This window comes from Chiloscyllium plagiosum, chromosome 10 (genome assembly GCF_004010195.1).
Source record: "Chiloscyllium plagiosum isolate BGI_BamShark_2017 chromosome 10, ASM401019v2, whole genome shotgun sequence".
In the NCBI taxonomy this organism is placed as follows: domain Eukaryota; kingdom Metazoa; phylum Chordata; class Chondrichthyes; order Orectolobiformes; family Hemiscylliidae; genus Chiloscyllium; species Chiloscyllium plagiosum.
In genome coordinates this window covers 95,497,732-95,508,868 of record NC_057719.1, presented here as the reverse complement: position 1 = coordinate 95,508,868, position 11,137 = coordinate 95,497,732, and the positions used below count along the sequence as shown (strand labels likewise).

General features: G+C 41.7%; 1 long non-coding RNA gene across 1 annotated transcript in view; it reads left to right on the top strand.

Annotated features, from left to right (window-relative positions):
* The first annotated feature begins 3,434 nt into the window (after window positions 1-3,434).
* The window catches only part of LOC122554002, a 10,090-nt gene continuing 2,387 nt past the window's right edge, over window positions 3,435-11,137 (top strand). Inside the window, exons 1-2 of the long non-coding RNA XR_006312901.1 lie at window positions 3,435-3,444; window positions 5,381-5,387. This is a non-coding gene — a long non-coding RNA (uncharacterized LOC122554002). The remainder of the gene's footprint in view (window positions 3,445-5,380; window positions 5,388-11,137) is intronic.

Sequence of the window (11,137 nt, the reverse complement as noted above, 5' to 3'; positions counted from 1 at the left end):
TCAATGTGGGCAGGAGGGTTTTCTGACACAGTACATAGACAGGCCAACAAGGGGCGATGCCATATTGGATTTGGTACTAGGAAATGAACCCAGCCAGGTGTTAGATTTGGAGGTAGGTGAGCACATTGGTGATAGTGACCACAATTTGGTTATGTTTACAATAGCAATGGACAGGGATAGTTATATACCACAAGGAAAGAGGTATAACTGGGGAAAGGCAGTTATGATGTGATTAGGCAAGATTTGGGATGCATTGGATGGGGAAGGAAACTGCAGAGGATGGGCACATTTGAAATATGGAGCTTATTCAAGGAACAGTTACTATCCTTAATACGTATATACCTATCAGGTAGTTGTTGACAGAGGGAGTCATGGTTTACTAAAGAAGTTGAAGTTCTTGTCAAGAGGAAGAAGAAGGCTTATGTGAGGATGAGGCGTGAAGGCTCAATTAGGGGGCTTGAGAGTTATAAGTTAGCCAGAAGAGATCTAAAGATAGACCTCAGAAGAGCCAGGAGGAGATATGAGAAGTTGTTGGTGGATAGGATCAAGGAAAACTCTAAGGCCTTTTATAGGTGTATCAGGAATAAAAGAATGATTAGAGTAAGATTAGGGCCAATTAGGGCCAAGTAGTGGAAAGTTGTGTGTGGAATCTGAGGACATAGGAGAAACGCTCAGTGAATACTTTTCATCAATATTCACATTGGAAAAGGCCAATATTAGTGAGAATACAGAGATACAGGCTACAAGATTAAATGGGATTGAGGAAGAGGAGGTTTTAGCAGTTTTGGAAGATCTGAAAATAGATAAGACCCCTTGGCTGGATGGGATTTATCCTCAGATTCTCTGGGAATTCAGGGAGGTGATTGCAGAGCCTTTGGCTTTGATCTTTATGTCGTCATTATTGACAGGAGTAGTGCCAGAAGACTGAAGGATAGCAAATGTTGTTCCCTTGTTTAAGAAGGGGAGTCAGGACAACCTGGTAATTACAGGCCAGTGAGCCTTACTTCGGTTGTGGGTCAGGTGTTGGAAAAGCTTATGAGATAGGATTTCTAATCATCTGGAAAGGAATAATTTGATTAGGGATAGTCAACACGGTTTTGTGAGGGGTAGGTCGTGCCTCACAAACCTTATTGAGTTCTTTGAGAAGGTGACAAAACAGGTGGATGAAGGTAAAGTGGTTGATGTGGTGTATATGGATTTCAGTAAGGAGTTTGATAAGGTAGGCTATTGCACAAAATATCGAGTTTCAGAATTGAAGGTGATTTAGTGAATTGGACCAGAAATTGGCTTGCTGAAAGAAGACAGAGGGTGGTGGTTGATGGGAAATGTTCATCCTGGGGCTCAGATTTCAGTGGTGTGCCACAGGATCTGTTTTGGGGCCACTGCTGTTTGTCATTTTTATAAATGATCCGGATGTGGGCATAGAAAGATGACACTAAGGTAGGCAGGGTTGTGGATAGTGCTGAAGGATTTTGTGGATTACAGAAGGACATAGATAGGATGCAGAGCTGGGCTGAGAAGTGGCAAATGGAGTTTAATATGAAAAAGTATGAGTAGTTCACTTTGGAAGAAGTAACAGGAATGCAGAGTACTGGGCTAATGGTAAAATCCTTAGCAGTGTAGATGAACAGAGAGATCTCAGTGCCATGGTGCATAAATCCCTGAAAGTTGCCATCCAGGTTGATAGAGTTGTTAAGAAGGCATATGATGTGTTGGCATTTATTGGTAGGGAGATTGAGTTTTGGAGCCACGAAGTCATGCTTCAGCTGTACAAGACACTGGTAAGGCTGCACCTGGAGTATTGTGTACAGTTCTGGTCACCACATTATAGGAAGGATGTGGAAGCTTTGGAAAGGGTTCAGCGGAGATTTACCGGGATGTTGCCTGGTATGGAGGGAAGGTCTTACGAGGAAAGGATGAGGAAACTGAGGCTATTTTCATTGGAGAGAAGAAGGCTGAGAAGTGACTTAATCGAGACGTATAAGATAATCAGAGGGTTAGACAGGGTGGACTGTGAGAGCCTTTGTCTTCAGATGGTGAAGGCAAACATGAGGGGACATAGCTTTTAATTGAGGGGTGATAGATTTAGATTAGATTACATTACAGTGTGGAAACAGGCCCTTCAGCCCAACAAGTCCACACCGACCCGCCGAAGCGCAACCCACCCATACCCTTACATTTACCCCTTACCTAACACTACGGGCAGTTTAGTATGGCCAATTCACCTGACCTGCACATCTTTGGACTGTGGGAGGAAACCGGAGCACCCGGAGGAAACCCACGCAGACACGGGGAGAACGTGCAAACTCTACACAGTCAGTTGCCTGAGGCGGGAATTGAACCCGGGTCTCAGGCGCTGTGAGGCAGCAGTGCTAATCACTGTGCCACCGTGCCGCCCACAGATGTCAGAGGTAGTTTCTTTACTTAGAGAGGAGTAGGGACGTGGAGCGGCCTGCCTGCAATAGTAGTAGACTCCCTGACGTTAAGGGCATTTAAATGGACATTGGACATACATATGGATAAAAATGAAACAGTGTAGGTTAGATGGACATCAGATTATTTTCACAGGTCAGTGCAACATCAAGGGCCGAATGGCCTGTACTGCACTGTAAGATTCTATGTTCTATGAGGGAGATGAGGAGAAACCTGTTCACTCAGAGTGTTGTCAGGATTTGGAATGCATTGCCTGGGAGAGTGGGGGAAGTGGTGGGTTCCATATGAGATTTCAGAAGACAGTTGGATGTATATTTGAAAGTGATGAAGAGGGTGACTGAGATAATGGAGGAGAGTGGGTCCACCTTGTCAGCTCTTTCAGGGGCTGGTATAGATATGATGAGTTGAATGGCCTCATTCTTCTATACAATCCTACAATTCAATGATTCTAACAACTGTCAGTACACCAGGGAAATGCTCCACATTTGTGCACAATATCCAAGGAACTGTCACATTCTGGGGCACTGTATCTTTTTTTGGAATCTCTCCATTTTAATAATAGTCTGCCTTTGATTCTTTCTCACCCTAGTCCACATTAAACCCCATTTGTCTCATACTCTTCTTTTGTGCCAGCCACTGGCATTGATTTTGCTCCAGGGCAGCCTGGCTATGATAGCAGGAGCTTCGTTCTTTCATAGATGGTCTGGACCAGAACATTTGCCAAGATGTTGCTGAACCATGGGGCAATCTAATTGTGCAAAACAACCCATCTCAGGAGTAGGTGGAAATGATGACCTTGTGATGATGCTGTCAGGTTTTTGTGACCTGGGTTATTTTGAAGAGAGGATTTATGGCACAGGTATGGAGCAGTCTATCAGAGCCATTAAAAGAAACAGCTTGTGAGGTCTTGTGGTTTTTAAAAAGTTGAAACAATAGAAGCAGCCTGAATGGGTGTGGTCAAACTCCCACAGAACCAGAATCTTCAGCAGTTGCTGTTAGGGTCTTGAAGAAGTGGAAGCTATTTTCACCCCTCCTCTCAGTTACAGTCAAAAGCTGGCGACTCTCTGCTTACTACAGGAACTGCATGTGAGACAATCTCAATCTGAATTTGCCTTTGACCAAGGGAGTGTTTCTGGGATGTAACTATATTGCAACAGTTAACTCGTGATAGTAGTTACTGCATCTGTTGTTCTGTCAAGTTCTAAAATAGAGTTAAGATTTTCCAAATCTTCTTCCTTTTGTTATACTTTAACTACAGTGGATAAATAAAGGGTGTTTTGCTTTAAACCTGGTAGTTTGAACAATTGAATTGCATCTGGAACACACCTTAGATTTACCTTTAAAATAAGAATAAAATAGAGTCTAGTTTATCTTCTGAATATTTTGCGAGGGTTTGGACTGGTCCATAACAGCCTTTAATGCACCCGATGGCATACTTAGAGACCATTGTGGAAAATCCCACATTACATAATGGGCGAGGTTCTTCAAAACTGCTTCACCTATAATGTGAGTGCCTGGATCTTGGATTAATGTTCACGCTTGGCCTTTCCTACAATCAAATGCATATCCTTTAGATAAGCCACAGGGACAATGCTAGAAATGGCTGACGGTGCACTGTGCATACCCAGAAGGCTGTTCCTTTTCTGTACCACCATCTCCAGTGGCACCATAAATCTGAATTTTATGTCCCCTGTTTTCTGCTTTTAAATCCCCTGTTCCTTCATTTGTTTGATTTCTTCTCCTTCCTTCCTGCTTTTATTTGCTTCTGTTGTGTGTATTTTATTCCCACTCCTCTTCACTGTTACAAATTGTGCTAACAGAACATACGCATATGGAACTAAAGAAGATCAGCATAGATTGCTGAATCATCCAGTTGTTTTTAAGAGGTTTTTTAGCTGCTTGTTTAGACATCTTTATTATGGGATTTAATTTTAATGAACTGCCTGACATTCTTAGCCATTCTTCAGTTGATATTAATGAATAAAACAAAAAAAAAGTTGAGAATTGAAACTGTCAGAACCTTTGACAGTTATCATTTACACAGATACTTGTGCAGCACGTCCACATAAACAGAATAAGCTATGAAATTAATAGAATCGAAACAGGTTATTCAAGTAATTGACAGCTGGTGATTCTTTTGTCAGCTGATAAGCTAAGGGTTAGGTTTGCTCGCTAGGCTGGAAGGTTAATTTTCAGAAACTTCACCAGAGGCTTACTGAAGATGTTACCTAGTATGGCGATGAAACGTCTGAAAATGAACCTTCCAGCTCAGTGAGCAAACCTACATCCAGAACCTCAACCTGAGCTACGAATCTTCTCAACACTTGCTCATAAGCTAAAGCAGATGATATTTAATGGATAGGAAGTTGGCTGGTTGCTATTGTAATATATTTTGTTTTGGGTGTCATATTAGTGAGCAAGACAGTTCCATGGTTACAGGTTGTGTTTATTAGTTCTTGAAGCTTAACCTAAATATTTATGTATGGATGAATTAACAGCACAGAAATGATAAATTCAATATTGATTGTCTGCTAACACTAGCATTTTAAAACCATTCCTTAGATGAATATCAGAAACATTTTTCAGAGTTAATCTGTCACAGTAATAATGATTCTAGTTTTACTTTAATTCATAATTTTCTATCATTTTATTCAAGTTGATTGATTAGCCTAGGCTGTATCCCAGGGCATATTGTTTCCCTGAACAAAAAGAAAACCTCAGAAGATATAATTTCACAAAACAGAATCTTGTGGGTATCAGTTCGAATGCGAGTATAGAATCAAAAATTAGTTTAATTCCCATGGTTAAAACTTTTGAATAATAGTTATGGATCTGCTTGGAGCCTGGTGGTGTCACCATAGTTACTTTGCTAGAATTGCTGTTAGGGACACTGCACATTTTATTTCTGTGAATAAGCTGCACGTAGATGTCAGGGGGTGGTCACCAGTCTGCAGGTTACAAGAATTTGAGCTCAGGACCATGTAAGAATTATGGGAGAAGAGCATATTCAGATGTCATGGGGGTAAGGCAAATAACGTGGCCATAACAGCCAGCGGAGAATCAGAAAATCTTACAGAAGGAGTCCTGCTGCATGTCTTCTGGATCTAACTCCACATTTCTGATGTTTAGTTTAAAAAGATGTCATGTGTAGACTCAGGCTTAGTAGAGTGAAGAGCCTGTTCCTGTGCTATGTTACGGACCAGACCAGACCTCCTCAAAATTTCGTATGAAAGCAGCCGAGATGCTAACGTTTCCTTATCTTAAAGGCAAATTTAAAGTGTCTATTCCAGATGCCATGTGACTGGTCAAACTACTCAACGATATGCAAAACACAATTTATTTAAACACTATAGTTAAAATGTCAGAAAAGGAAGAAGAATTTATGATGACTTAATTCTATTATAAGACTTAACAAAACAATAGATACAATAACTATTGCCAATGAACTGTTCCAATATAGTAACATCCCATAAACACACCCCTTTGCAAAAAGGGAAATTCAGAAAACAGATTTTCTTACATTCAACATCTGTAGTACGAAGAGAAACTCCAGCTGCTAGTTGTAACTGAGAGAGAGGAAAAATAGCTTCTATTTCTTCAAAACTCCAGCAGCTTCTGCTGAATCTAAATACCAAAAAAACCCTAGAAATCCTGGTCTGTAAGAGTTGGCCACACCCATTCCGGCTGCTTCTATTGTTCCAACTTTGAAAAAAAACCTCATGGCTTCACAAGTTGTTTATCTTCTCATTGACTGCTCAGCAACTGTCCCCAATTGTTCTCTAAAAGAAATCAGAACAAAGCACACATCTTACAGCCACAGCACCATCACAATTGGTGCTGTTCTTTGAACTTTGTTCTTTGTTCTTTGTATTTTGTTGTCTTTGAGGTTTGTCAGTTATTAGTCGCGTGTCCCTGAAAAGTATCCAATACTCTCTACTCCCTGTTCCTGAGCCCTCCATCACCCATTTCCTTTGTAAATACATATGCAAAGTCACCAATTAGGGATAAATTGGATTAGAATGGTAATTAACACAGATGTTGTGGTACATAATTAACCTTCACACATTCAAAGTGATGCGAGGCGCAGAAGGGCAGTTAGGGAAGCTGGAAGGTGGGTAGGTCGTCCTGATTATTGTCGTCCTGGGAGGGTGGGGAAACAGGATGGGCTGCCCTCAAGGTGTGTCAGGGTGGACTGAGAGCTGGAAAGGGGCATGGGGCGGGCTGCCTTCGAATGGCTGGAAAGTGGGAGAAACGGGTGGTTTGCTGGGTTGCCGGGATGTCTCTGTGATATGCACTGTTTTATTGTTCAGTTTATCAAACTGTCTGTATATGATTGCGTTCACTGTTTGATATGATAAGGTGGGATTCGAGGTTTGTCCTCATTTCCTGTCAACTGGTGGTACAGTGAGGTTTGGGGGGGTCTGACTTTGTCACCCTTTTCCCCTGGAAAATGCTGTTTCTTGTCTACAGCTGATAATGTGTACAAACTGTTTGTTTGTAATTTGTACTGGTTAATAAAACAAAAAAAAAATTCAAAGTGTCGCAGACAGCTTGCAAACTCTGTTAATGTATCAATAGCAGCTCAGAATTAAGTAGAGTGCTGAGGACTAACCCACCTTAGCAGAGGACCAACATTCATCCAAAGCTAGTATCACTTAGCCAAAAAAAAGAAAAAGATAAAATGGTGCTATCAGCCAAACAATGTGTTCTGAGATTCTCTTGTCCAGCAGGGGCCTAAGCATAAGATGTTAACAGCAGAGAAAGTTCTGTCCAGAGGACAGACAGGCTGGAGAAGTTAGCTATTACAGTCTAGCTCCAAGAACTGGGGGATGCATTGATGTAAAGGTTTCAATGTTGTCACAAGTGGGCAGGGATACTTAATGAAAGTACATATGAAAAATCCTTTAACTGAATCACTAACCTCACAAACTGCTCAATTAACCTGCCCAGACTCTTCACTTGGCTACCAATAAACGCAGTCAAGCATGACTCCTACAGCAATTGAGTCACTACCTCTCATACACAAAGTACTGTTTTTACCTTCACAACTCACACATAACTGTAAGCTATTTATTCATGGCAGCCACATTATCCAAACAGATTGTCGAACACTTACTCGGGCTGTGGGTCTCGACAAAGTTTCAACAATGATACTTACGACTTGTGGTCTGGGACTAGCTGCATTTTCAGCCAAGGTAATCCAATGCAGCTGCAACATTAACAGCTACCAATGCACAACATTATGCTCAAAAAGCAGGGCAAACCCAACCTGATCAATTACGATCCCATCCGTCTACTCACAATCATCAAAAGGCTGATGGAGATTGTCATCAATGATGCTATTCAGTGGCATTTACTCAGCAATAAACTGCTCACTGATGCTCAGTTTAGGGTCAGGGACATTCAGTCCTGACCTTATAACAGCCTGCATCCAAATATAAATAAAGGAGCTAACCTGCAAGAGTGCGGTGAGTGAAAATGACTGCTTTGACATCATGGCAACATATAACCAAATATGACATCAAGGAGCCTGAGCAAAACTGAAGTCAATGGAATCGGGACTTGGAGTTATAGCTGGCAAAAAGTAAAAAGATTGTGGTTGTTGGAGAACACTTATAATGATCTGGATGAAGGAACTTATCTTTGACAAGTTTGTAGATGACACAAAAATATGTGGAGGGATGGGTAGTGTTGAGGAAGTTGGAAGGCCGTAGAAAGAATTGGACATGCTCGGAGAGTGGGCAAAGAAGTGGTAGATGGAATACAATGTAGGAATGTGTGAAGTTATGCTCTTTCATAGAAAGAATAGAGACTGTCTTCTAAATGGGAAAAGGCTTCAGAAATCTGAAGCACAAAGAGAGTTGGGAGTCTTAGTTCAGGATTCTCTTAATGCAGATTCAGTTGTCGGGAAGGCAAATACATTGTTAGCATTCATTTAGACAGGGCTAGAATACAAGAGCAGAGATGTACTGCTGAGGCTGTATAAGGCTCTATAAGGAGGAAGTGAGGTCTGCAGATGCCGGAGATCAGAGTCGAGAGTGTTTTACTGGAAAAGCACAGCAGGAAAATCAACGTTTTTGGGCTGGAGCCCTTCATCATTCCTGATGAAAGGCTTGAGCCCGAAATGTTGACTCTCCTGCTCCTTGGATGATGCCTGACTGGCTGTGCTTTTCCAGCAACACACTCACGACTAAGGCTCTATAAGGCTGTGTAAGGCAGCCATATGATAAAGTGGCTACAAGGGCAGGTCAGAGGCTATGAACTCTGCAATGCGTAATTTGGTCCTGACTCCCCATTCATTTCCATTATCAACAAGGGACAGGTCAGGAATGTGATGGGGGTATGCTCCCTGTTTGCCTGGTTGATTTAAGCTCTAACATACTCCAGTAAGCTTGACACCATCCGCTCCCGTTAACATCTACTCCCTTTACCACTGATACAGTGACACAAAGGGTACCATTCACAAACTACACTGCAACATCTGACCAGGCATCCTTTGAGACCAGCTGAAAGGACAAGGGCAGCAGGTGCATTGCATTCCTCCTAAGTCACACGCCATCTTGATGTAGGCATTGCTGGCTAGGTCAGCCTTAAGTGCCCATCCCTAATTGCCCAAAGGACAGTTAAGAGTCACCAGCCTTTCTGTAGCTTACGTGTAAGTAGCATATAATCATGTCAGGATTGAATAGTTTCTTCCCTCATGGACATAAGTGAACCAGCTGGTTTTTATGCCACTTTTCAATGGGCACATGGTTGCCATTAGGCAAGCTTTTTACGCCTGATATTTATAGAATTAAAATGTCACCATTGACCCTAATGGGATTCAAACAGATGGCTCCATAAATTCCCTTAATTGCTTTATTTTTCAAAAAATGATCTACCTTAGTTTTAAAAGCATTTACTGAAGTGGCATCAACTACTTCACTGGGTAAGGAATTCCATAGATTCACAACCCTCTGGGTGAAGACGTTCCTTCTCAGTTCAGTCCTAAATCTGCTCCCTCTAATCTTGAGGCTATGCCCTCTTGTCCTGGTTACACCCGCCAGTGGAACCATCCTCTCTACTTCTATCCTATCTATTCCCTTCATTATTTTATATGTTTCTATAAACTCATCCCTCATTCTTCTGAATTCCAATGAATATGATTCCAATCTACTCAGTCTCTCCTCATAAACCAACCCCTCAACTCCAGAATCAACCCAGTGAACCTCCTGTGCACCCCCTCTAGTGCCAGTACATCCTTTCTCAAGTAAGGAGATCAAAACTGCACACAGTACTCCAGGTGTGGCTTCACCAGCGCCCTGTACAGCTGCAACATAACCTCCCTCCTTTTAAACTCAATCCCTTTAGCAATGAAGGACAAAATTCCGTTTGACTTCCTAAATACCTGTTGTGCCTGCAGAACAACCCACTGTGATTCATGCACAAGGACACCCAGGTCCCTCTGCTCAGCAGCATGCTGCAACCTTTTACCATTCAAGTAATAGTCCTTTTTACTGTTATTCCTAACTAAATTGATGACTTCACTTTTATTAACATTGTATTCCATCTACCAGGCCTTTGCCCACTCACTCAATGTATCTATGTTCCTCTACAAAGCTTCACAGTTCTCCACACACGTTACTCTACCACTCATCTTAGTGTCATCTGAAAACTTTGACACACTACACATGGTCCCCAACTCCAAATCATCGATGTAAATTGTAAATCATTGGGGTCCCAACACCAATTCCTGACACACACCACTAGTCATTCATTGCCAGCCAGAATAGCACTTATTTATCCCCATTCTTTGCTTCCTGTTCGTCAACCAATCCTCTATATATGCTCATAATTTACCCATAATACCATGCATCCTTATCTTATGCAGCAGCCTCTTGCGCGGCACCTTATCGAAGGCCTTTCAGAAATCTAGGTACATCACATCCACTGGGTCCCCATTGCCCACTTGCTCATCGTAATGTCTTCATAGAATTTGAAAAGCTTTGTTAAGCATGACCTAGCCTTCTTGAACCCATGCTGCGTCTGCCCAATGGGGGCAATTTCTAATGAGATGCCTTGCTGTTTCTTCCATGATAATAGACTCCAGCATCTTCCCCACTACAGTGGTTAAGCTAACCGATCTATAATTTTCCATCTTTTGTCTACCTCTCTTTTTAAGTGGCATCACATTTGCTGTTTTCCAATCTGTTGAAACTGCCCCAGAGTCCAGCGAATTTTGGAAGCTAACTGTCAGTACACTCGCTATCGCTACCACCATCTCTTTTAGTAAACCATGATGTATTCCATCAGGACCAGATGACTTGTCTATCCTTAGCTCCATTAGCTTGCCCAACACTACCTCTTCCATAATACTGATTTGTTTCTTGTTTCTCCCCATCCTTCGTCTCTTTGTCAATTGCTGGCATATTATTAGTGCCCTCCACTATGAAGACCGATACAAAATTCCTCTTCAGTGCCTCAGCCATTTCATCATATCCCATAACTGAATTCCTCTTCTCATTCTCTAAAGGACCAACGTTTAGTTTAGCCACTCTTTTTTTTTATATATTCACAGAAACTTTTGCTATCTGTCTTTATATTCTGTGCCAGTTTTTTCTTGTGTTCTATTTTACTTTTTTTAAAGCACTTTTTGTGGCTTTCTGTTGACCTTTAAAGCTTTTTCAATCTTCTAATTGCATGCTGTTTTTGGCCACTTTGTATG